Source organism: Lissotriton helveticus, chromosome 9, assembly GCF_964261635.1.
Source record: "Lissotriton helveticus chromosome 9, aLisHel1.1, whole genome shotgun sequence".
In the NCBI taxonomy this organism is placed as follows: domain Eukaryota; kingdom Metazoa; phylum Chordata; class Amphibia; order Caudata; family Salamandridae; genus Lissotriton; species Lissotriton helveticus.
In genome coordinates this window covers 246,513,030-246,540,519 of record NC_136070.1, presented here as the reverse complement: position 1 = coordinate 246,540,519, position 27,490 = coordinate 246,513,030, and the positions used below count along the sequence as shown (strand labels likewise).

At 44.4% G+C, this 27,490-nt stretch overlaps 1 protein-coding gene across 4 annotated transcripts in view; it reads left to right on the top strand.

Moving 5' to 3' along the window:
- Window positions 1-1,374: 1,374 nt before the first annotated feature.
- Window positions 1,375-27,490, top strand: part of DLGAP5 (DLG associated protein 5) — a 175,962-nt gene continuing 149,846 nt past the window's right edge. For all 4 annotated transcript variants that reach the window (XM_078659842.1, XM_078659841.1, XM_078659840.1 and 1 more), the window contains exon 1: window positions 1,375-1,502. The gene's annotated coding sequence lies outside the window, so the exon portion shown is untranslated. The remainder of the gene's footprint in view (window positions 1,503-27,490) is intronic.

Below are 27,490 nucleotides of genomic sequence, written 5' to 3'. Positions count from 1 at the left end.
AATAAAGTGACCTTTTTTGCTATGACAGAAGTAGTGGCTTGTGATTATTGCGCTAAGTGTCCTTGTCAACATTCGGTCAACTGAGGTACGTGTTCGTCCAGTGCAGATCAGAAGTGCAGGAGCAGGCTAAACAGGATTCGGATGAACCACTGAGCTGGTACGAAGTGCAGATGATCTATATATAACTAAAATAGCTTGTTCTGCACCCTGCTTGTGTGTCAGTTTCTTTGACAGTGCAGCTGGCAGTGGCACTCCCGTTTGCCATGCCTGCCAGTGTGCTTTGCTATTTTTAGATGGCCCCTTTAAGGATTTTTTTTTTAAAGGGATTGCTCACAGTGGTCAGTCCCAAAAATGGTACGTTATAAGCTGTGCACACTTTTTTTGGCCAATAACACAAAATACTGATGGATGGCGCAATCGCTGAGACCGCATGAGGCAAGTTTTCCATTAGCGTATTCGTTATATGGATTTTTGTTTCCATGAATACGCTGAATCAACGAATATCATAATCTGAAGCAATTACTGGTCTGTCCCTTCACCTACAATATCTAGGTGGTTTTAAAAGTACAGTGGTGAGAAAAAGACATATTCGCACTATTAAAAAATATAAACTATTACAGAAAATAATTTCAACTTTACAGCCAACCTCCGGCTTGGTGTGATAATAAGTTCATCCAAAATGCAATCATTAAATCTGGAACAATTGAAGTAAAGAAAGGAAAAGAAGCAGAGACGCACCTAGAGTCAAATTTCAGGGGGGGGGGGCTAAGATTTTTTTTTCGTGGGGAGCTGATTCTTCAAGCAAAAGGCCGAGTGGAGCTGCAGGGGCCCTAAGAAGGGGTGGTGAAAAGCATCAAATCCTCATTAACAAGCAAAAGGTCTTTAAAAGACGTGAAGTACTCGGGTGCGGCTGTGCGCGCGCCCGAGAAGCTGCCTCGTTCAAGGCTGCAACACACGATGGTGGCTGAAGCCATTCGAGTCCAATGGGCGTTGCGCGCCTGAAAATAAGTATACTATTGTTTAACCAGAAACCTCATTCATTTTTTGGACTTCATTTGCACTAACGTGACAATCAACACTGAGAGAATGCAAGAAGTATATATATATTTTTTTAAGTAGCTCTATTCACTTATTTACGATCAAGATGAACAAAATGTGCACTCTACACGTATATCAGAGGAAGAACTCTGACGATGACGAGAAGATTATTTTGCTTCCGGTCGGGTGGCTTGCGCACTGTGACCTGCACGCATACGGCCCGCAGTGTCCAATCGCAAACTGTAAACTCGAGACTCCAGTAGAAACAAATTACGTGCCCAATGAAAACCCATCCACTGGAGGTTTGGTTGTGACGCATTAACCAATCGGCGTTAACGGTTCGCTAAGAACCGTCTAACCAATGACAAACTGAGAGGGCTTTTTAAATTAATGACACTGTGAAACCCGGGGAGTAGAAAGGCGGTGGTTTTAATTTCTGGTGTTGGTTTATTCTGTGCGTTAAGGTAAGAACTGGGCTTTTTCCGGGTGTATGTGGGGAGGCTGTTGTGAAGCTACCAAACGCATTACCTTATCCGTTGGTTTCCTTTTCCCCAGCGCGCCGGTTTCGCCGTTAATGTGCACAGCGCAACTGGTAGGGATGTCGCTTGAGATAGGACATTTGTGGCTATCTTCTCTGCCTTATTACCGCAACCACCAGTGTCTTATTCTCCTTATTCTGGTGGCGCCTGCCACGGAAGCACAAGATCAGAACATGTGGTGCTGCTAACCAAACGCCTTTCCGGTTTTGGAGCGCGTCTTTATTTAATAAGATTACTAGTCCTACTAGAGAAGGAGCCCTCTTAGTGCCACGCCTCGTTGTCTTACGAAAGTGGCAAGCACGACTAGAGTTTTTCTGCATGATAACTACGGTGCTCCAGAAGCAGTGCCATAAGTGGAAACAATTCATTTGAGCCCCCATAAATTGGTCGCAAGCGGTGGAAGCCTAAAAGGGGTTGTGACGAGGGAAATCTGAAAAGCAAAGTTTGACAGTTGGTTTACACTTTTTTATCTCGACTGCAAATAAATTGGCAACACGAAGGAACTCTGTTATGGCTTATTGGTCACAGGCCTGCTGCATTTTAAAATAGCTTACCTTGGTAAGGTCCCTGCTGTTGAGACCTTTGTTTGCCCAGAAAGCTTTCCCGAAATAGAAGTAACCTTAATGGTACTTTGGTGGCTAATGCTCTTTCCGGATACCTCTGTGTTTTGTTAAGCCACAGTTTTATCTCCTAAAATAGAGTAGAGATATTAATGTGCCTTTCTGTAAAGACCAGCGTCTACCATGTAGATCCAAGATTGTTATTTTATGTAGATAGCTCAGTTTGCTACTGCTTTTTCCTGGATCTCTTTTTAGGTCTCGCCTTTTCCCATTCCGCAGGAATGGAAAAGGAGAGAATTCTAGTGGTCAAAATACTCGTCAAACTATGGCTTTTTCTGTGCGGTTTTCTTCGAGTTCACGTGACCAAACAAGCACGCGCATCGGCCTCCCTCCCTCCTAATTGCATTTTTTCACGGCCGCCACCACATCAAAGGGCTTCTCCCAGCGTGCGCTCTGCGGCTTCTCCTCCCCTAATTATTCATGGCTGGCCGGCCGTACTTTCAGTTTCCCGGCCGCTCTTGTTTATTGCATCTTCTCGCTCTCTTTTTGCTCCCCCTTCATTTTCTATCTCTCTCTCTGTTTTTTTTCACCCTTTATTTACTCTCTCTATCACCTTATTTCTCTTTCTCTCTTTCTTTCATTCCCCTTCATTGACTCTCTGTTACCTTGATTATTTCTCCTCATTCTCTTTCCTCTCTCTCTCCCACCTTCATTCTTTCTCCCCACTTTCTCTTTTTTTCTCTCCCCTTTATTCACTTTCTCTACCCTTCTTTCTATCTCTCTCCTTTCGCTCTCTCTTCGCTTTCACTCACTCTCCCATTTGAGATCCATCTGCCATGGTTTTTAATACAGCAGCATTAATTAATACACCGGGCACGGCTGTATTAGAAAATAAGCAGGTGTGACAGGACAAGACAACATTGGCTATTTTTGATTTTATTCTCAGTCAAACCGACATTGCCTGTTACTTTTCGTTATTCGACTGTTATTTTTCATGCCCCCACTCTCTCTCAATAACTGACACTCTTATTTACAAACTCTCACTGACAGATTCACTTTGCGGATGCTCTTATGCATAATTTGTCACAAACATGCAATATAATATTTTACAATGGGATAATTATTACAATAATAAAAGATATTTCATCCCAATAAATGTTTTGAATCAATACAAAAAATATTGTATAATTACCCAAAACAATATAATTAGCGCAAAAACAACAACTATTACATACCTAAAAAGAAGATCCCAAAAGCGAGACCTATTGGCTATGCCCATGCTTGTTTTGCTGTTGTTACTTTTAGTACATAAGTTATTCTTTTTGTATGATATAGTGAGCTATAACCCAGCATCATGGAGCTGCATGCAAACTGCAAGACTCCGATTTAGTGCCTTATTTTTTTTTTGCCTCTTTACCTTTTAGTAAATCTGCATTTGCTATGAATGGTTCCTTTAGGTAGAAAACCGCCTTATTTGCACAGAGAACCCCAACTACTCTTTTAAATGCAGCCTTTAAAGTGTCTCCAGACCAAGTGCTCTTAACATAGAATACCTACCAGTAGGTACAAGTGCTTCCTGTACCTTGTAACCGGTAGGGTGTCAGAGGGCCTAAAATATCACACATTATTAAGAGATAATTAATCATACAAATGTGCAAATCAATGTACATGAAATGTTACACAAGACAATGAGTAATGGAGTGATTAGAACTCTCTGGTCCTTTTATTTCCACACTGACAGAGCGATCCTGACATTTGCTGGCACTCTAATGGATTTTCTCCTTCCCTCCCTCCCTCCCTCAAACTGCCCCCCGATTGCACACAACTCGCAAGTAGCACACATACTTGGCGTATGGCACTTTGGTTGATGCATGGATATCTGTAGTCACTGAAAGCTGAGTTGCACCGAGTTATTGGTTAGTTTTCCTTTTTTTTCTTTATTTCGTGTGGTTATTTTTGGCAGAAAAATAATAAACTGTATTGATTTTCCCATTTCTTTTTTCTCTCCTGTACGTTGTCTGCACTGGGATTCCCTAGTAGGCCACGTCTTATAGAAAACTGCTTGCTTCGCAACATTTAGGTGTACACCCATTACACTATGCATAGCTATGTTCCACCTCAGAATCCAGTCCGTATACAACTTACTCCAAATAGACTTGTATATGTTAAGATACTCACATGATGCGATAATGTTTGAGTTCATTGCCGTTTCTCATGATGTAACACGTTGTTGGATACTTATGTTTCTTATACTACACTTAGGACAAACAAGTTGTGAACAGGAATGAGATATTGACCGTGAAACTTATTTACAATAGACAGATTCAAACAAAACAAGCATTTACAATGCAACGGTTTCGCCTTTGGATAAGTTAGAGCTATTGGCAATGTAAATGACAATGCCATTTATTTATCTGTTTTCAAAACCAACACATAAATACAAATTTTGTCATTTACAATGCCAATAGCTCAAACTTTTCCAAAGGTGAAACTGTTGCATTGCAAATGCTTGTTTTTTATTGGAGCCCGTTTTCATTAAAGGAAAAAGGACGTTTTTTTTGTTCAGAAATAGCCAGTAGACAATTTCTTCCTCTTAAAACTTTTTTTTAAACATTCACAAAGGAGAAGGGATCCTAAAGAGTCCCCCTCCCCTTTTGCAAACTGGTTACCATCTTCTTCAAGGTGTTGGTAAAATATCAATGTTTTGCACCCATATTTTGGATGCAAAACATAGATACATCATTTGCAGATGCTTAGAACACGCCCCTCCATATACCATTTTAGTACCCATCGAAATCCCATTTTAGGTGTATGAAAAAATGTTCTGACCCCTAAAATGGAATTAGTGAATAAGGAAAAGCACGTCACAGCTGCAAATGCCAAACTGGATTGTTTGCAACTGTTAAAATGCTTGGTAGATCTTGAACCATTAATTTTATTTAAGAGTGACTGCCCGGCACCTTCAGTAGACGTTTTTTCCCAAACATTCCATCAATACCCAGTTTAGCAGTACAAGCACTAAGACCATGTTTCTCCTCTGACTGCTGAACAGGAAAAAACACAATAAGGCTGTAAATGCTGGCCGCATGATAGCGTTTTTTTTTTACTTTCAATTATGCTACACAGCAGATGCACTGCTGCTGTATAATATATTTTAAAAAACATTGACAAATTCACACAGTATTACTATTTAGCAATGCCAGTGTTTTTTTTGCCATGTTGCACAAAGGCGTGGCTGAAAAAGCAAAAACAAAATTTAACAAGACCATCATCGTTGACCAACGTGAACTATGCCCCTAGTCCTGTAAAGGTGCAGGACGCGTGTCCCATTTAAGAACAGGTCACCGTTCAATGCTAACATTAACCTCATTACCTGCTCCCGCATAGGTCTCTTACACCCCCCCCCCCCCCGACTCGATAAGAGTGGCTTCTTTATGCATCTCCCATATAAATCTGATACAGTTCTCCTATCCTATATGAGCTCCGATTTCTTTTGCTTCTTCAACTAACTCTGACCATACAGAGATTGTTTGGCGCAACCCCTTCCCCTTTTGCAGAATATCTTCAATATGATGCAACCCGCAGAAGTAGCGGACTCCTGTCCCGCCGCAGCCTTACCCACTGCAGTTCATTAACCTGCCCCCACAAAGCACAACGCAACGTGCCACCCCCTCCCCTTGTCAAAGCAGCTGCGTCCTGCACCCCTCCTCTCAAGAGAAGCTTGCATAAGACTCCTGCCCCGTCGGCGCGCCCTCCGCAGTCCCTTTACCTGCTCCGCAGGGCACACGTCCCGCTCTCAGCCCCTGCGCACCATGCCTGGCCCCGGGAAAGGAGCCCTCTCCTCGGCGTTCAGCCCTCGTCGCCCCGCTCTCCCTTCAGACCTGACAGGTTCATCTCGCTCGCTTCCTCCTCTCAGGCAGCAGTACACTTCGGCAGAGCCCAGCCCACGAGCACCCCAGACTCCCAGCCATTGGCTGTGGGGCACAAGACTTCAGCGGAGATCATTGGCTCACAGGGTCACTAATCAAAAATGTCCGAAGCTCTCACCCCTCCCCGACAGCTGGTGATTTTTAACCCGGTGTACTGCTGCCCGCGGAAGGGGAGAGGGTGCATGGGCGGCTGTTCTTTTAGTACGGTATATTTTCAAGCAAAAGAAAGGAGGAGGTTTGCGATTTTCGCCCCTGGTTCATTTCAGAGCAAACTCACATTGGCGTACAGAGTTTGGTGAATCCCTGGTGTATTAAATTTATGTGAAAAGAAATTCGATTTGTAAATTACGTTTCCGGGAAAATATTCGCTCTACCGTTAGGCGCTGTTTGGTAGAAATGTGCACTCGTATACTCTGATTTGCAGAGTTGTGGTCGTTGCAATAGATATTGTGTGACTATTTAAAGGACCTGAATGTGTATGAGGCTAAGCACACCGATCTGAGGAAATTTTAGTGGACATGTAAACTGATTTGCACTGATAAGGATTTAACAAGGGTAATTTCATCGGGCACCTCTGGCCAACTGGTATCCGATTAAGTGCGTTAGGCAACTACTGCTGTTATTTGCAGCCATTGAAAAACAAGTCAGGTCCCGGGCCGGCCAGCCAATCACAGCGCGGCCCGGGAATGACGTCACGGGGGTGTCCCGGGCCGGCAGCCAATGGCAGCGCGGCCCGGGACAAAGGGGCGGGGCTTAAAAAAGCCCGAGAAACGCCCCCGAATCGCGTTTTCGAGAGAAAACGCGATTGACAGCCTCTGCCTCCCAATGGCTAGCCTCCATTTATGGAGCTAGCCAATGATAGGCAGAGGCGGGTCATCACCCCAGATAGGAATCAAGAGGTTTTGCTAGCGCATGCGTACTTCGTACGCATGGCTAAGGCAAAACCTAAAAATTGGTGTAAGTACCCATAATGACACATACAGTTGACTATCTTGTGGTTCATGCACATCTCTTAAATGCAGGAGTTGAACAAAGTAAAAACCCTGCCTCCCTATCGTAGTTTTTCTTACGCACTTATAGTATAAGTGATCAGCTGAATGAGTTCCTTGGTTTCTCCATTGCATTGGCATCTAGATGTTAAACTCCATATAGTTCCAATCCAGGATGAGACGCTAACCAAATGAGTGCTGATGTGTCCTTAAGTGAGGCCTTTGCATTGAGCCCAGCCGGAAGTGAAAAGAAGAAACTACTGTAAGTTGCTTCTCTGATTAGAAAGCAGACAGTGTGCAGGTACTGTTGAATGCATTGCGTCAAAGTTACAGAACAACCAATTCAGTATGTTTCACTAGGGTCATTTAATTAGTATTTCATTAGATTAGACAGTGTGAAAAAAGTGTTTATAAAATGCACCAAGCTCCAGGGTAGCCAGTTGTCGTATACATACTAAATGCAGATGAAGACCAACTGCCTAGCGTAGGTTTATTTTTTGGCTTCCTTTTAATAATTGAAAGAGCACTGATGTTCCTGAAGTCATGTAGAACGGTGATGGGGTAGTCCCTGAGGATGTGGGAGTGGTTGAGTGTTGAGCAGCATTGTCCCTGACAGGAGTCTACCAGATTTATGCTCTATGGTGAAACTGGTCTGTTTCATTACTGCAACGCCATGTTTAGCACAAATTGTTTTGGTCTTTTTGAGATTATCATTGATATGCCAACAAATTGGAAAGTAAATCCATATTGCATCGAAATGTGTTTACCTAGATATTAAGCTTTTTGTTTTTTTCTTACGCATTGATTGGAAAAAACAATTAACACTGTACAGTATACAACCGCCAGATATGATCACATCACAAGGCAAAAATACCTGAATCATGACCATTTCATTTGTGAGGATTCTAGGTCCTGCAAATTTATCCACTATACATATTTTCGGATAGTTCTATGAATAATTTCTAGATTTATAGACTTACTTTTTTGACTTTGCACACTAATCCATGGCTATTCTATGTTCCCCCTTGTTTGTGGGGGGCGGTTCCTGTCCAAGGGCCAATAATGGGCGATATCTATATTTGCCACGAACAGGCCAATAGCCAATAATTGGCTACTTGCACATCTGCCACCCCATTTGTGTATCTGACCCAAAAATCCAATTTTAGGATCAGGAATGATCTGCCTACTAACAACATGAAATAGGGTCGAATGTACCTGAGACCAGTATTGTTGAATCACTTGACATTCCCAGACAGTATGATAGAAAGTGACATGTTCCCTCACCTCCCCTTTACAGAGCAAGCAGTGAGGTTGAAGGCTACCCCTCGTTCTCGTCAATCATGCTGAGCTGTAATACATTAGTTGTAGATAATCACATTCCCATGGGCACAGTAAGGGTTCTAGGAGCCATCCTAGCCAACATCTGCTCCTCGCCCTTTAACGGGCCAAGTTCTTCTGACCATTTGTTGCGTAATTTCATTAAAGGGTAGGATATTGTTTACTAGTGTTCTGTACTGTTGAGATAGTCCCTCCAAGTGCCGACACTGTAATCCATGCCACGAAGAAGTTGGTCATGCAGGGCCTTGATATCCTGTGTGCATCTTGGGCGTGTCTCTGCTATCTTTATTAAGTACTCTGTCCACAATATACTTCAATTTTGAAAGTGATGGCTTGCTATGCAAGTTTAGTTGGCTAGCTGTAAGAGATGAGTGTCTTTATGTCACAAGAGTACATAGACCCAGAAACAAGCAAGGAAGATTGAATCCCTTAACTCTTAGCTGGGTTGTAAAAGATGGCCATTACTGGGGTATAGTGGCACCTTGCTCCTAGGGACTGTGGTGCCGCTTTATCTGCTGCACTAATGGTAGCTACGTTCTCCTCTTTACAAGATGATGATAAAGAGACCGTTTTGTGTTGTCAGCCAGCGTGCTAAGTGGTCACTTAAAGCTGTGCTCGCTATAGTAACACACCTGGATATTATTTTACACTGATATGTATTTTTTTATTTTGCTTGCTACAGTAGTAGTATTTTCGGAATCACAGGTGGCTTAATGGTTCAAAGACCCCTCTATCCCCACTGGATCTGAAGGCTAAATCCTTAGCTGACATCAGGTAATCCTCATCCTGGCTGTAATCCGCTAGAAACTATATTCATTCTGTATAAGCTGTACAAATGTCTCACTGTGTGATGCAAAATTGGCTCAGAAAGGAGCTTGCATAGAAATGCTTATGAAACGAATACAAAAATACATAGGACCTTTAGAAAGCTTTAAAGTAGATATTAAAATAAGCATTGGCAGAAGCAATATGTTGTGCCTTCGTGACCTATTGGCTTTGCCAATGATGTCAAACAACGCTGCACAGTATTTAAAAAAACGATGTCAAGCGCACACAACCTGCATAAATGTTCAACATTTAAGTTTGGTATTCATTTAATGGAAAGGATAGGATCAAACTCCAATGTCTTTGACTTGTAAGGTGTTTATTCATTCAATTTAAGTTTTTGTTTCACAAGAAAAAACAGCCAATGCTGTGCTGTGGGATACAGTTTAAAATTAAAAAAAAAAGGCAAACTCTGCTTTGTTTTGTGGCTCTTGCACCTGCAGGTGTTTTTTAGTTTTTTTGGTTTTTTTTTTGGTTAAAGAGCCCCCCTAAAAAAAGTTTGCTCTTGATTCAGCACAATTTTCTATACCTTGTGCCTCATATTTGTCACAGATTACTCCACTTATGGATGGACCATTGGTTATTCGCTAAAAGTGTATTTTTGGAGCAAGCATCAGAACATCAATTTCAAATTACAGTGAAACCAATTTGCCTCCACAAGACGACAGAGGATAGTTTCCAACCGTAAACGTTTATTAGCAAATTAGTTAAAGTTGCAGTTTTTACTCCTTTGGTAAGTCAACCAAAAAAACAAAAAAATCAATATTTTTTTAATAGTCTCCTAGATTGATCAAATAAAGTAAAATTGTAAATCTTTTTCAACATACAGAACTTGCTGATGCTAGAATTGTAGGACCTGACTGTTGGCACTGTCATTGCTCTTCCAACCATGGTGCCCGTCTGTAAGAGCGGGCGTGTGTCTCGGTCTAGTCTTCCCTCTCGCACTCCACTTCCGGCTATAAAGTTCCGGATGTGGTGAGCGCGCATCGTTGTAAGATCGGGGCTCAGCGCCTCGGCGCTGACTACTAGCGTTGCTGCCTGTTGCTGCCTGTTGCTGTGTTTTTAAAATTGAATCTGATAATTGTTTTTTAGAATCTGTGTTAAAAAACGACTTGCTGCCAAAAACTGCTTTGCACCTGATGCTAGAATTGTAGGAACTGACTGTTGGCACTGTCATTGCTCTTCCAACCACGGTGCCTGTCTGTAAGAGCGGGCCCGTGTCGCGGTCTAGTCTTCCCTCTCGCACTCCTTCCGGCTATAAAGTTCCGGATGTGATGAACGCGCAGCGGGCGCGCCAAAGGCAAGCCCGTCTGCGCCCAGAGCGCGACCAGCGCCATAACCCCTGCCCAAATGACTAGACTTTACTATTTGCGTGATGATCTCCTGAGCCTAAATCGTGGCAACTGCCCGGCTTGGCATATTAAATCAGGCTCCAAATGCCTTTCTCGTGCGTCCTGCACTCAGTGTAACACTAAGTCGAAACTCCTCAATTCGACCTAGCCCACGGTAAACTCACAGCTTGTTCACGTGAGGCTTGTCAATGAGACGCAGCTTGGGTACACTCAACCCTTCAATGCTCACTTTAAAGCGTTACCTATGAGCAGTTCCAAGTCTATTAGATGTGTCCTGATTAACGCAAGGTCAATAATGAAACACAAGCATGATTTAGAGTGTTTACTGCAATTTGGCAACCCTGATCTGATTTTCTTGACAGAAAAACGGGCTAATGATGCTAGTAATCCCGACTGGAACTGTGTTGTCCCAGCTGATTATTTTGTTATCAATCTGGATAGGACAGGTAAAAAAGGGGGAGGGCTAGCACTAACTTATCGTTCCTGTTACAAGGTGACAATGTCACCAGAGCCACTACTGGATGCAGAAGCCATACATTTACGTATACAATTAAATCATGTTGAATGTTTTCAAGGAATCCTAGTATATAGACCTCCTGGTCCGAAATTAGCTTTTTCCACTGCCTTACAAACCCGTATGGAGTCGTACTTTGATAAGGACTCTTTTACATTATTGGGAGATTTTAATTTTCATCTTGAGGCTATGAACAATTCGGACACCTCTAATTTAATGGATACTCTGGCCAGTATTGGACTACAGCAAATTGTGCGAGAACCTACACATCAGGCAGTACACACTTTGGATGGCTCTATACTAACAGTACCCATATTGAAGTAACCAGTGTGTTGCCCCTTTGGTCAGATCACCATGCTGTTAATTTTATCATCAATATTCCTAACAATAAAATGTCGAAGGACTCGACCCCCTCTGAGCAAGGTGCGTTCCTGGAAGAAAGTCCCTCAACACGAATTAATTTTGGCCTTGAAACTGAATTTAACCTACAGTGCCGACCCTACCCAGGCCGCTAAGGATTATAACAGTTGGATTAGCCAGGCAATCCATCCACTGGCTCCTGAAATAACCAAGACGGCCAAGAAAAGATTGGTATCCTCTCCCTGGTACTCAGCAGAGCTAAAAACTATAAAAATAAAATGTCGGCTTGAGTTGAGTTTAAAATATTTTTAGAGCGCGCGTACACCAGGCGGTTTCATGGGGCTATTTTAGTACAACAGACCCAGAGGATGGAAGAACTGGGGGCAAGGGAAAGATTTAAGAGGGGAATGCCTGGGTGAAGAGAAACGTTTTGAGGGCTTTACGGAAAAGGGAGTACTGGGGACAGGATCTCAAGATGAGTGGGAGCGAATTCCAGAATGTAGGAGCCACAGTGGAAAACTTGGAGCCTCCCCATTTTTTTCGCTTAAAGCGGGGGATAATGAGGAGTTGTTGGGAAGCAGAGCGCAGTTCTCTGGTCGGAGTGTAGTTGAGGATTGCAGAGGAGATAAAAGCAGGGGCAGAACAAGACCGAGCATTAAAAATGATGCAGCCCAGTTTGAATAGGGCACGTTGCTGGACAGGGAGCCAGTGCAGGGACTTGAGAAGAGGAGTGACATGGTGTGATTTAGGGAGGCCAAAAACCAGGCGAGCTGCCTGGTTCTGAACCAACTGCAAACGCCTCACGAGGTACGCCGGCATGCCACAATAAAGGGCATTGCCGTAGTCCAAACTGGACGTTACCATCGCCAAGAGTATAAGTTTAAAGGCAGATGGGGTGAAAAACCTGGAGACTTTGCGGATTGTCCGAAGGGAAAGGAAAGCAGAGGATACAACCGAACCAACTTGGGAGTGAAGGGAGAGTGAATCGTTAAATTTGAAACCAAGAGTTTTTTTACGGAGGAAACAGGCCTAGGTGGGGAACCTAGGGAGGGGGGCAAGAAAAGAGAAGACCAAGGACTGGAACAACCACCTGTCCACACCAATTCCGTTTTATCGGGATTGAGTTTCAGGTGGTTGTGGTTCATCCAGTCCTGGATGAAAGTCATGACAGAATGAAAATTGGTTATTGACACGGAGGAGGGGGATAAAGAAAAAATAAGCTGGAGATCATCGGCATAATTGTATACAGAGACCTCCAGCTGCTGTAAAGCAAAAATTAGGGGGGCAAGGTACAGATTAAATAACAGTGGGGACAGTGAGGAACCTTGAGGGACCCCACACTGCACAGGACGAAAGTCAGCTGAGTAGTCGCCCAGGCGAACTGCCTGAGTACGGCCACTCAGAAAGGAGGATAACCAGACCAAGGCCGACCCCCCCGATTCCCGCCGCCCTGACACGTGAAAGTAAGATGGCATGGTCCACCGTGTCAAAAGCGGCGGAAAGATCGAGAAGGACCAGGGCCTGGGGCTGATTTGTGTCCATGCCCTCTCGAAGATTATCCAAGACAGATATAGCCACCGCCTCTGTCGAATGAGCAGGGTGGAAGCCAGCCTGCCTAGGAGCCAAAACACTGTTCCTTTCCACAAAGGCACTCAAGGTTCTCACAACATGACGCTCTAGTACTTTAGCCAAATAAGGCAAGAGAGAAATAGGACGGTAGTTTGCTGATACAGAGGGATCAGCCCCAGTTTTTTTTAAAATGGGTACAATTACCGCCGATTTGAGTGAGGATGTGACAATACCCTGGGAAAGTGAGCTGTTCAAGAGCATAAGAGGTGGTGAGGGACAGGAGGAATAAATCTGTTTCAAAATGTGGGTGGGACAAGGGTCCAGGGGGGAGCCGGACTTGACTAAGGGAAGGAGGGACAAAAAGGAATCAGCCGTGAGCGGAGGAATAGAATCAAGGCGAGCAGTGACTGGGGGACAGGAGGGATCGGTAAAAGAAAGGGACGGGGGGGAATATTAGCTCTGATCGTGCTGATTTTATCCAGAAAAAAAGAATTAAGGGAATCGCAGAGGGATTGTGAGGGGAGAGGTTTCAAAGAGGCCCTATCAGAATAGGCTAAGTCATGGATAATATCAAAAATTTCTCTTGGTCGGTTTTCGGCGAGCTGGATTTTAGATGAAAAATAGGCCTTCTTCGATTCCAAAATGGATTTCTTATACAAGGCCAAGAGGGCGGTATAAAGGTTTCTCGAAGTGGGGCAATAGTCCCGCCGCCATAGACGCTCCGCTTGTAGGAGCTCAAGTTTTTGGGCTTTCAAGTCCTCTGAGAACCAACGGTTAGCATCTTTGGGCCGTTTAGACGATATGCGCTTAAGAGGGGCGACTGCATCACAGCCAGCCCGCAGCCAGCCATCGATAGATTCCGCTTGTCTAAAAGATGACAGCCCTGAAAGATCCTGGCTAGACTCGGAGAGTGTGGCCGACAAGGCGGCAACGTCTACGCGGTTCCATGATCGTGCCCAGATGTTTTTAACAAGAGGGGGTTTGGGAGCTGTCCGGATTGAGAAGGAAAAACAAATAAGAGAGTGGTCGGACCAGGGGCAGGGAGTGGTGGAAAGTGATGTTACCGGGCAATCTCGGTACCAAATTTGGTCGAGAATGTGACCGAGGCTGTGGGTGGGGGTGTGGACAGCAGAAAAGAAATTGAAGGAGCGGAGTGACTCTGAGAACTCTTTGGACACTGTACACTCAGCAGGATCGGAGGGCCAAAAATTAAAATCCCCAAGCACCATGATGGCCGAGTGATTAACTGCCAGAGTAGCCATCAGGTCTTGGAAATTTGGGAGAAATGATTGCGAGGGAGAAGGGGGTCGATAAATGAGGACACACGTGAGAGGGGGAGTAAAGGAAAGTGAACGGGCCACCAAGCACTCTGATGATCCCAAAGGGGAGCAAACTATAGGTTGAAAAATAATGTCTTTACGAGCAATCAGAGCAACTCCTCCACCTGGCCTACCAGAGGGACGATCAGCTCGAAGAGCATAGTATGATGGGGGGAGAATTGCCAGTAGGGAGGGAAGGGAACTGTCGGAGAACCAGGTCTCAGTGAGGAATAAGAGGTCGGGTTTATGTGACTCCAACAGAGTGAAAAGGTCGAGTTGATGCTTGACTGCCGATCTGGTGTTAAGATAGATCGCGTAAACAGCCGTTTGAGGAGTGCCGGTGGATGGGGGGCTAACGCGGCGGCCGGTCGAGGGTAATGATGAAGAACAAGAGTGGGGGGGATCATTAGAAATATGGAGGCCAAGTCTAATGAGTCGGGCTGTAACCCTGTCCTCCAGGGGCCACAAGCCTTGATGATCAGTCAATTGAGCAGATGAGTAATGAATAAAGGGAGCAGAGTGACTAGCCCCTAGCCTCGGTCGGCCGCGGACGGGCGCAGACGGGCTTTCCTTTGGCGCGCCAAAGGCGCGCCATCGTCGCGCCCGCTGCGCTCGTCCGCTGCGCTTCCGAGGAAAGAAAATGATTTATGGAGGGAAAGATAGGTGGGCGGTGGACGAGGCCTCCAAGGGGGCGTGGCCTGCGAGCTGAGCGAGGCGCTGGGAAAGCGTTCCCCGCCAAGTTAACAGCAGCGCAGAGTCCGCTAAGCGTCAAGTGAAGGGTAAGTGAGTCTTAAAATGCAATAAACAAAGCAACAATTTTTAAAAAGAAATGAGCTGCCTCCCGGCTTTCCGCCTCAGGAGTGTAGTACCAAACGCATTTGGCGATCCTCATATAGTTTATTGCATAAGACCGAATACGGCCTCGCGCTAAAAGAATATAAGGAAGCGATTCTTTCAGCTAAAACAGCATATTTTACTTCTAAAATTTTAGAGGCCACCAACTCGCCCAAAGAGCTGTTTAAAACAGTTACAGCTCTGACCCGTCGCCCTAGAGACACTTTTTTCACCCCTGACCAAGCTTTTGTTGATAACCTTGCGTTTTTTTTCCAAACAAAGGTTACAACGGTATACGAAGAGCTTATGAACTCTGTGGAGTCCAACATCAAAGACCCATTCCAGAGATGGGAAATACAGCATGTTCAAGGCAGCTTATCTCAATTCACTAGTCTAGATGAGAATCAAGTGGCAGATTCACTCTCCTTAACCAAATCAGGATCTCCTCTTGACCCCTGTCCTCCTCACATTTTGCATTTAGCTACCAATGAGGTTGGGGCACTGCTGACCCCTCTTCTTAATCTAGTCCTTAGTACTGGGACTTTTCCAGGAGGATGGAAAATGGCTTGTATTAGGCCCATTCTAAAAAAGCCCTCACTCGATCCTTCAGAGGCTAAAACTATCGTCCCATCTCCTGTTTACCTTTGCCCTCTAAGGTTCTTGAAAAAGCCATAAATTCGGAACTGACATGCTTATCTTGAAGAGAATGATATACTTGATTCCACCCAGCACGGTTTTAGAGCCCGCCACTCCACTGAGTCGGCTTTAGTCATGGCTACCGAGGAGATTAGAAGGGTACTGGATGAGGGTTGTAGGACGGCCCTAATACTGCTAGACCTCACGGCAGCGTTTGACACTGTAAATCATACAGTGTTAATTAATAGGCTGCAGACCGTGGGAGTCAACGGTAAGGCTCTGTCTCTTCTCTCCTCTTTCATTGACTCTAGAGAACAAATAATATACTGGGATGACCTAAGATTGGAGCCGTTCACCCTTCCAGGTGGAGTCTCTCAGGGCTCGGCGTTATCTCCCAACTTGTTCAACATTTGTTACACCACTGGCAAGATTAATTAAAAGTCATGGTCTGCGGCTTGTAACCTATGCTGACGACACTCAATTGATTGTGTCGGTCACTCAAAATGACCTTACGTCTGCTGACAGGTTCCTTGACGCTCTCTCCTCTGTGATGTCTTGGATGAAGGCAAATTTCTTAAAACTAAACGCTGAAAAAACCAAGATCTTAGAATTTGGCAAACAACCCTCATTTTGGAGCCATTCTTGGTGGCCCCCTGAAGCGGCACCTGTCCATCACCGGTGGGTAAAGCCAGAAACCTCTGCTTTCTCATTGACAAAGGTCTTACATGTGTTCCCCAGATAAACCAAGTGGTCTCTACCTGCTTTTTTACGCTTAAGATACTACGTAAAATCCTTCCTTTTATTCCATTTTCCCTTAGGAAAACGGTGATCGGCGCTCTTATTTTATCAAGAATAGATTACTGCAATGCACTCTATTTAGGCGCAGGAGTGAAACAGCTGAATAAGCTCCAGTCACTTCAAAATGTGGCTGCTAGGGTCTTGTACGGTCTACCTAAACATCGCTCCACCTCGGCCAGCAACTACTTTGGCTACCAGTCAGGCGCAGGGTGGACTTTAAAGCACTCTGCCTTGTGCACAAAGCACTTTATGGATGCGGGGCGGAAGACATACAGCGACTCTTCCCCCGGTATGTTCCATCACGCTGCCTAAGATCGCTGGATTCTGGGTTGGTTCTTCCTCCACTGACAAAGCGAGTCACATGGGGCGGGAAACGTTTCTCCTTCTTAGCACCTAAGTTGTGGAACGCTCTCCCCGTCTCACTTCGACTCCAGCCTTCGCGGACCATTTTTAGGAAACCTATTAAGACCAGGCTTTTCTTGCAAGGCTAAAGTTGGTTGTGTGCCTCGATCTTGTACCCAGCGTCAAGACGCCTCGGCATAAGAGCGCTTTATAAGTACCTTCAGTCAGTCAACATTCCATAAAGGAAGTTCTCCAGACTAAATTACGCATCTGAAAATGGCAGAGGGAAAGTCCTAAGCAGAAGGCGTCAGTTGGAAGTGAACCAAGTTAAGGTGGGGTAAAGTGCAGAAACGTTCTGGAGTCTTAACTCAAGAACTTAAGAATATGGAATCTCACGTAGCAAAGGTACAGAAAGGTCTCAGGATAAGGATCTGACCTAGCTAAACTAAATTGCACAATTAATGCATTTCTTTCTAAATTTCTTCCCACTTACTCCCCAAAGAGGCCAATCAGGATGCACTGTCTTCTTGGAGCAGGTAAACTCCTCTTTCTCACCATCAGACAAAGGTGCACACAGCTGCACAACCTTTAGTGTATCCTTGCTGTGGACTGCCTGGTAGTGGCTTCAAGCCTCATGTGGCATATGCTAGTGCTTTGTTCTTTGCCATAAGCACCCCCCCCCCCCCGCCCCAGAGTCAGATACTAGCTTGAAGCTGTGTCCGCTATTTAAAATGTAAACCTAAACAAATACTCCTCATTCACCGATTTTGGGGAATCTGGTCTGTCCCTCTTACACTTCAAAGTTAATCTTTGGCTTGAAATTCTGAAGCACCTTATCCTTCAAAGCGCATGCCTTTTGTCCATTTCATAGTCCCCAGAAAGGAAGGCCACTTAAAGCTCCTTCAGGGCATGCTTTCTTACGTGTCACATAAGTAAGTTTAGCTCATTCTGAATTTTAATATTTTATATTCTTAAATAACTAGCAAATAAGCAGCCCTGATGTAATCACATTTGACAGGTGTGTTCCATAAAATCAGGTTAACTGAAACCGAACACCCCACTCTGCTTTTAGTACGTCCTGTTTTAACTAAGCCCAGTTTTTGCCACACACCAATTTCTCTCCTGTAGAAAAGAAGGCTAAGAGGAGAGGGACTGTGTAATAGGGATTAGGAAAAGCAGAGAAAGTGAAACTGGCTTAGATAAACAAAGCCATTGAAATATTTCATTTTATGGAGGGAGACTCCCGGCCCACACTTTAATATCGTGCTACAGGAAATAGCGCGGGTGAAAAAGATCAGAGGAAAGAAACAGTCTTTAGAGGCATTTACCAACAGCCCTCTAAAAAGTCGACTTTTACTTCCTCCTGAAAAGATATGTCGGCACCATTCGTGTAGGGGAACACCTTTCTTATAGAGCACCTTCAACTTGGCGGGTTAAACACTGCAGCCTGTCCAAGTGTAATAATTCCCTTTGTGCCCTCAGTATCTGCTTTCTTTGCTGCTGGGTCCTACTTCACGCCACCATCTGTGAAGAGCAGGATCCTTTGGTTGGCAAAGCACAATTCATATTTAAGGAAGCTGCCTATTGTTAAGAAGTGTGTGTGCCAAATCTGAGCTTCGCAGTTCCACAATGATTGATTGGAGGTGTCCTTCATCTTCTGGGGTGCCTGCCTGGGTTCCCTCTTCACCAGCACTGCCCAATATAGTCCAGGAGACTGTGGAAGGTGGAGGCAAGTAGGTTCTTTCCTTCATTTCCACCTTCAGCTTAACACTACTCCCTCTTCACATTTTCCTTTAACATAACTTCCGGTGTAAGCAGGCACGCAATGCTGAAAGTCCGCTGTTTTCTCCTATTGTTTTCCAGCCTCTCCCTTGTGATTCCCCACTGTTACATTTGTCTTGAGTACGCTTATCTGAACATCCATACTGAGTTCTATCTTTTTTTTTTTTTAAACAAACTTTATTAGTATCTTCCATATATACAAACTGGGTTCTGTCTTCAAACTGGACCATTTTCTTTGTTTTATTTAGTATCTTCATTATTTCCCGTACCCTAATTTCTGGTTTTAGATCTTTTAACAAGTTGCAACAGAAGACAGCCTGCCGTTCTTATGTCTTATCCAGACCCTTGCTTCTACTCTTGCATGACTGAAGAATTCTTGTTAATCATTTTTGCCTAACCTGTCTCTGGTGCTGCTAGTTGTCAGGCATCACAATTTACACAAAGGACCAATGCACCAACTGCTTTGTTTGGGGAAGATAACCCTCGAAAGCACCTCCCGTGGGTGCATGCCAGGGATTACTACATGCTCCAGCCCTGGGTACTTCATCAATTATAACCACCACTCAATCGAGAGGGACCCTATTAACTTATTGTGGAGCTATTACACATCACCTATCCATACCTGAGGTGCCATTGTCACCAACCCCTTCTATCCCTGAGCACCTCCTGTAGACCACGCTCTCCAGATTGCCCGCTTCCTCCCTGCAGCTGAATGTATTGTCAACTTTTGTGTCGGCTAATAGCCTCATTGTTCATTCATTTGACAACCAGCAGTGCCCCTTTGATTCCCCTCAACCATGCTGCGGGCCATGAGCCCAGAAATGCAATATTAGGCCTGCGCAATGAGCTCATAGAAGCGTGTACCTGTGGCAGGCTGGATCTCCACTGCTCCCACTTATTGGACATTAAAACCAAATTTGTTGTGTGGTTTTCTTTTGCAGCAGAGTTCTATAGGCTTTGAGCAAAACAATTTTGACTTTTAGAAGCTATAGTACAAGCAGGCATCAAGGTTTAGAATTCCTCAATTTTAGGATGTAGAAATGGGGGAGAGGGGTTTTGCATTGGATCGCGGGCCCTGTGGAGTTGTGAAAATGATTAGACTTGGAGTTCATCTGTTTTGAGTCCAGTATGTAGTGGATGAGATGATACTGTTGTCTTTCCAATTGTAAATGGGATTTAATCTCAAGTGTCGGACTGAATCTTTTACTGCATTTAAAATTACACTGGTTGCTCTTTCTTAATCGGCAGAGCTCCTAACTCTTAGTACAGATCTTGGAACAACAGAATTTCAATTTCGGGTTTGATAATACACATTTCTATGCTTGTTTCATTTACCCCTAATATGCTCTTTGTGCCTCTGGAGTACCTCAGCAGCAACTAGATGACGTGATTGTTTGTTTAGTCTAAACAAAACTGGTCCTGTGCTAATGGGCTTTTTGCAGAAATCGCTTGATTACTACAAGATGCAGTATTTCTGCCAGGGAGGTGGGCTATTCTGCGTATCTGTCCATGGCGGAAGAGCACATGATTCCTGAGGTGGTCCTTACAGCCACTGAAGTTCTCAATACAGTTTTGTTCACTTGGCACAGGGGAAGACTTGTCACTTCTTGTACCCTATTTAACTGTCTTTCCTAGTTATGTAATAGTTATACAAGTTACAAACTGTTTGGCTGATCCATGCCGCTATCCGCTTAGTTAATATGTTATTAGTCTGCAAGTTTGTGAATGAAAGGCTTCATTCACAAGCCTTCCTTCCAGTAGCTCTAGTAGTCCAGGCACATCTCTCCCTGTCAATGCTGGTTTAATAACTAAAGGCTGATGCAACTTGGAGTAGTGGTACTTTTCAGTTTAGATGTTCTTTCAGCCGTTTGGTTTTCTTTACCTGCAAGTTCCTCGAAAAAGCCATGGCTTCATGCAGCAAATTTGACTATCTCATCCCGCATGTGAACTGCTCAAATTGGACCAGACTGCATGGTGTTTATACAATGGCTGTAGGACATTTTCTGGTGTCATCTGTTATGTGGTGTTTATGTATGTTGGGAATGGTAGGTATGTTATGTGATTATTTTGTGTGTGTACAGCATGTACCTCCTTTTGCTTTTTCGAAGGCAGCGTGGGTAGACCTGGACTCTGCTTCAAAAGGATGAGCGGTGCAGTCTCCGAGCCAAACTGGAGAGGATCTTGTTCCAGAAGTTTCTGGCTATTCAGCTGTGGAGGGACCTGAGAGTCTCTGTATGGACCGCTTCCTCTCCCCTACATTGGAAAAATTAGTAAAGGAGAGAACAGTGAAGCTGACTCTTTGAAATGGGATACCATTGGATGGAACCTGGGACGGTTGCAGCAGTCTTATTTAATAGAGTTGTTGGCCAACTGCTGAAAAGAAATCAATGCTTTATTTAGTTCATATTAAGAATTGTTGTGTGGTGCACAGTATCCACTATATCATTTATTAGTGAGGTATGGCTCTTTCCTCATTCCATCAATGCTAATAGATGAACAATGTTTTCATATTGCAGCTGCTTGCAAGTATCCTTTATCTCGGCGCCCCAGACTACACTCTGCGCAGGCTGCAGATAGTACAGAACTGCGCAGCCCGCCTACTGCTGGAGATTCCTCGTAGACACCCAGCAAGGGCCGGACTGGCCAGCCTTCATTAGCTACCAGTTCGCCAAAGAATTCTCTTTAAGGCAATGTGCATTGCCCATCAAGCCTTCTGGGACACTGGTCCAATCATCACTCGTAACCTAGTCACTCACTACACGCCCAACAGAAGTCTCCGTTCCAGCCAGACCTTTCTAGCCGTGACCCCTAGAATAAAAAGATCTAGGTGTGGCGGGAAGACCTTCGCCCACAATGCCGCTAGGACGTGGAATGCTCTTCCACTTCACCTAAGAGCCAACTCCAACCTCACCTCATTCCGTAAACAGCTTAAAACCTTTCTTTTCAACTCACCCATTTAATCCCGCCCCCCTCCTGTGCTCTCCGGATGATTCTGGTTATCATTAGCGCTTGGACGCCTCAGGGCAGCAATTCGCGCTTTACAAATACAAATACAAATAACATCTGTACTCTGGTAAATACAAGCTTGTCTTACTGTTGTCGTCATATGTTCTACACGAGCAGTATGATTAAAGACTTTTCATAAGTGTAGTCTAGGAGCCGATGGCTCTGTGCTTAGATAGTGGATATATGTGTGAATAAGCAATGTATGGTGACTGTTCAGAAAAGCGCCCATACTGAGTCCAGTTGAAAGTAGAATGACAGTATATCAGCTAATTTTGTGGATTCTGTTGACTTTTCGTCTATAGGGCTGTTAATTAGTGTGTCAAATTAGGACAAACATTGGGCTCATTGGGCAATACCAGTAATAAAATGTTAGAATGGTTGCAGGCTAGAGTCTGTTTTGGAATGTAGTGTGGAATCCATGGTATTGTGGGGCGTAGAATAATTCCTACCCTATTCTACAACGTGCTGTCATTGCATCGAATCTGTCGTACAGACCAACAGCATCTGAAGATCTAATTCAATCTGTGCAGCAGCATGCTTCATTACTTGCCAATGTTTCAGCAAACCCGTAGGTATCTGAGATGCAGCAAGTTGCCAAAGGCTAATAATATCCAACTCACTAGTGTTATTGCAGAGATGCAACTTTAAGGGTGCCGGGCTGAAGAAAATGTGAACTACTGCATTTGGTTGATAAAAACCTGCAGAGGAGATAACAGAAATTTGAAGTTTCTGCTGTCTGGGTTTTTGTCAAGCTCAGCGCTTGGGTACCTTACAGCCTTGAGAGGCTGAGGCATCTTTGCTAACTACGTGTTTTCAAAAGGTAGATTTCTAAAGATCCTCTGTCTCAATCGAGCATCACTTATTTTATCAAAGCTTGAGCCAGTAGCAACCTGTCAATCAAACGTACCTTGTTCAAAGAAGGTTGTAGCTGTTCTGAGCACTTCATACTGCTGAAAAGAGCTGTCACCACAAATATATATCTGACAGCTTTTTGAATTTTAAAGTTTACAAGACAGTGTATTAAAGTGCAATCGAGGGGTAGTGAGAAACATACATTAATTTAACGCACAGGCTAAATATATAAATAATTTGAGAGGACTATATAAACGTGGTGTTATTCATGGATACCTTGTACAAGTAAATGTACTAAGATCCTGGTTTTGGTGAATGGGTTGTTACATTCACAGAGAAGTGGTAGAAATGAAGTAATGGGAACAAGGTACTTGGAACAATTCTTTCAAGCACTCTACGGAAAAGTCTAATGATGTGCAAGCTGGGGGAGTGGTTAGTCTTGCATAAGTAAAAGATGTTGGGGGGGTGAGAGGTGGAGGGGGCAGTATCCCAGGCTATTGGTGTGTGCAGTCCCGAAGAAAGGTGGGAGCAGTGTGGTAGTGTTGACGGATGACTAAGATTGGTGTGGGAGTATTTAGTTGGTCTGAATCTTTCAAGGGGGTAGTGTCTCATCTCTAGGTTCCTCCCTTAGAGTTGCCCATTGTAGGGAAGTCCCTCTTTTGACATGGGTATCCCCCACTTTGTCTGGTCAGGCCTCGAAAAATCTACTCGCCCACTTGCAATTGCAAGCAAGTTTATCAAGTCAAGCTATTTTTAGCATCTACTGGTTCCATCTGGGGAGTAAACTTAGGCTGAAAAGGAACAGGTGTTCTGCTCATTCAGGAAGTGAATGAGCAACAAAGATGCCATTAAATCTTGTTTTTATCTTAACACATTTGCTGTCTGTTCAAGGTAAGAGGTCAAATGTCAGTTTGTCTTTTAACTAATTGCTGCTTAGACAAGGTTTGTCTTTCATACTAGAGTTAGGTTTTTGTCAAGTGAGCTGTCTGAAGATGTCAGATATTTTTCTCTAACCCATGACATTTAAATAGGTAACCTGTAAATTAATATTAGAAATGTATTTCAAAATATATCAAGAATTACAAAAGCAAATTTTTTTTGTAATGAAGTGTGATGCAAACTACGATTTAAAATAGGAGCAAAAAAAAAACAGAACACTTTACTTGGTGATGTGCAAATTACACATATTTACAGAAACTCTATTTTCAAATATTTGTACTATATGTATGTATGTTAAAGCCGCAAGTCAGTGGGAAAGTTTGTGGCCATTTCAATGTAAAATCTGTTGATTACAAATGAGTGTGCTACCGCTTCATGCTTTAGTTTTTTTTTGTTTACTGTTTTTTATTGAATTTCAACACTTTAGTTACAGTGAATCATGGACAATGGTTCCAATCTGAAGGTATACGCATAGGCAGATATTTTATGGCATTCAGGTCTAGATACGTAAATGTTTTCTCTCATAGCTGCCCCAATCTATCAATACAATCCCAGTATTATACATAGGTTGAAGTTATCAGTGTGAGACTTGCGGGCACTGGGATATGGTTGCTAATCAAATTCTTGGTGACTGAGCTATGTCTGCTCATGGTTCTCATGGGCGCTTTGAGTCTGCTGCTCTAGTGGGTGGGTAACGATCCCCGTCCTCACTGGTGTTATCGGAGTAGCGGTTTGTATCCTAAACTAAAAACCTGTATGCTGAACGGAGGTACTGATGCAGGATCTGCGGGGGAAAGGCGTGTGTGTGTGCAGACGGGAAGGTAGTCAGTAGTTCCTCTGTGCCGGTATGTGGGGTTAGTCTGGCGGTTATCGATGCGGGGGGTTCGGCTAATTTCTTTGTCAGGTTCTTGGGCTGTGCTATACGGTGTGGGCCGTGAGGGAGTATCAGCAACAGGCGGGCGCTCTAGCTCGATACATCAGCCAGCTGGTGTGACTGGCATGGCAGAAGTTGGTTGAGTATGGGGGGCTTCAGTTGATTTTGCTCGCATGGTTTGCTGGCTGAACTGGAACAGGATTTGCGCCCATTCCATGGATATGTGTTGGTTGCGCGTTCCCTTCGCTTCCTCCTCTCGGATCTTCCGCAGCACCCCACTTTTTGACTGCTCCCACCCAAGCCCACTTAATGCTTTAGTTATGTATTAATTAAAAGTGATAGTTTTTAAACACGATTTGAGAAACATTCCTGCCCCCTCTCTGATCAAAATGCTGTTAATCAACTAAGAGGCAGTAGAGTGTAGATTTTGTATTACCATATGTTAGATCTGGATCTAGGACCCCTTCCAATGATTAATACCTCTGGGTCAGCTCAAGTTGAGTATGAATGGGCATCACCCGTCTAGAACATATCCGCTGAGACTAAGTATCCACCAAAAGCTATTTGTGCCAGTGGCGAATCAGGTCAAGAGGCGTCAGTAGCTACGGAGGTCATATGAGGAAGAAAAAAAAATGAACTAAGAGGCAAGTGATTGGTCATATGTATCCTATATGTGGCTAGATTTGAATTATATACGGAAAAACAAGTTTAGTCTATTAAATCAAAACAAGGTTTTTTGTTTTTACAGCAGACATGCTGAACTCACACATTTGTAGGTGCTCTCATATGTGATGATGAAGAAAATGGCAGCTCAATAAATAAAATTATTTGCCCACAATAACATCGCTTGAAACCAGTTTATGGGTCAAGTATATTACTAATGGGTCAAATAGATTTAAGTCACTAGACCTGCAGGTCTATTAATATTTTTATGATCTTTCGAGGCCTGCTGGTGTATGTGATTTCAAATTGAATGTGGACTGGGTCCCTGCCAACCAGGTTCCCAGTGCCAGATCTTTTCTAAAACTGTATGACGATTGGCCCAACTTCAGCCACCCCTGTAAGTCACTAGTAAATGGTACCACTGGTACCTAGGGCATTGGGACAGAAGAGATTCCAATTGGGCTACAGCACCAACTGTGCCACCCCAGGGACTCCTCGTCAAGACTATGCCAGTTGCTATTGGTACAGAGAAAATCGAAGAGTTGGAATGGCACACAGCCCTGTTTACCATGCATCCATACACTGCATGAGGTATAGGCAGATCACCCCTAAAGCAGGCCTTGCGGCCTTAAGGCAGGGTACTCTATATTCCATGTGTGGACATATCTGCCTGAGCAGTTATGACTTTACAATATCAAGTCCATTCTTGGATATTTTAGGTGCACAAGGAAGCCATAGCAAGTACGTGGGCTTGATACTGGTCATTGAGTTTCATAGCTCCATGATGGCTTCACTGTACCCTAAGCTGTTTGGTGCCAATCATCTTGTATTAATAAAGTCTCGCTGATGCCAGTGTTTGATTTAAAAAGAGGGTCCCCCATAGAACCTACCAGGCAGTGCTGTAGTCTAACTAGTCTTAGCCAGCCTGTCACCAGCAGACATGTTTCTTACCTCATGGGTTGAGGGCCAGTCCTCTCAGTGGCCAGGAACAAAGCCTGCTCTGGGTTGAGATGCTTCACACCTCCCCCAGGACAGGATGGCCTTCCAAGACTGGGAGCTTCGAAGGCAATGCCGCCTTTGAAATGCGGCCAGGCAGCTCCAGCTAGTGGAGGATGCCCAACCCCCTTTCCTGCTCCACATTTAGCGGGAGGACAGGCAGGAAAATTAAGTAAATTGGTGTTATTGGCTTTATTCGATATAAAAAGTTATCATCAAAGCATTTACAGTAAATTAGGAGATGGGTTCCCATTCATCCAACAGCACCCCATAGGTGGTACAGGAGATGTGGTCCCTCCATCCTGGTTTTTGGGGGAATCTAGCCAATTACTGTCAGGGTAGTGCTTCATCCCACAGGAAGTGGTCACTTACAGTGTAGACGGCCTAAAGGTAGGTAGCCCATTGGCTACTACCAGTCTCCCCTTTTAACTCCCCTAAATTTAGTATTTAAGTGGAATCCCTGGACCCTGAACTTGGATTTGACTGACAAAAAGAAGAAAAGGACAAAGAGCTGCTGACCAGAGGACTGAAGCTTTGCTGCCGAAAATTGGCACCCAAATCTACCTGCTGCCTTAAAGACTCGACAACTGTAGTGCGCTCTCTCGTCCGGCAACTGTGAGGCCTCCTCCAGCCTGCTACAAATCACTTGAAGTGGAGATGCCACTCCCTTGCAGGCATTGAACCGCAGGATCCGGTTGTACAGACTTGCTGCTCCTCAATGACTCGGCGCAGCACAAGAACAATTAGTAGTACACCTCCTCCAGAGGGTCAGATCGGTCTCTCCCACCAAGTTTAGAGACCCCAGGACCCACCAGAGCCTTGCCGCACCAATACCCCGGGTACCTCTCTGCAACATGCCCCAAGATGAAGGGTCCACGCTGGATTCTAACTGCCCAGGAAGCAAGCACCCATCAAGACCCCTGAGACTCACTCTGTGAGCTGCCAGGCTGATCTATCTACCCTGCACCTAGCCCGCCCAGCCTGGGTACTGATGAACCAGCTGTGGTCCTGAGGCCCTGACGCCTGCTCCCTCGAGTGGCACCACTTGGACTTACCTTCAAGTTCCCTGGAGCAGTGTGTTTTCAGGTGACTCCCTTCCTCGTAGAGCACCAGCTAACCACGACCTCAGCAGCATACTTCCAACCGAATCCTGGATGCCACTGAGAATCCGCTGGTGGATCATTGGGCCTGGCCTTCCTACTTAAATTTCGAAGGTGAACCTTAAACCCCCCCCCATTTACTTCTATGGTGAGCACTAAAGTAATTCATTTGCAAATTAAAAAAAATCATAACTGAGTACTTGCTGCCAAACAAAGTTCTTGGTTGAAAATGTACATAAACATCTATTATTTTTTAAATTGGTCTCTGGTTTATTTTTGTGTCTCATTTACTGCCTCTGTGTACAACTGCTTAGCACTACTCTCTGATGAGCCTAA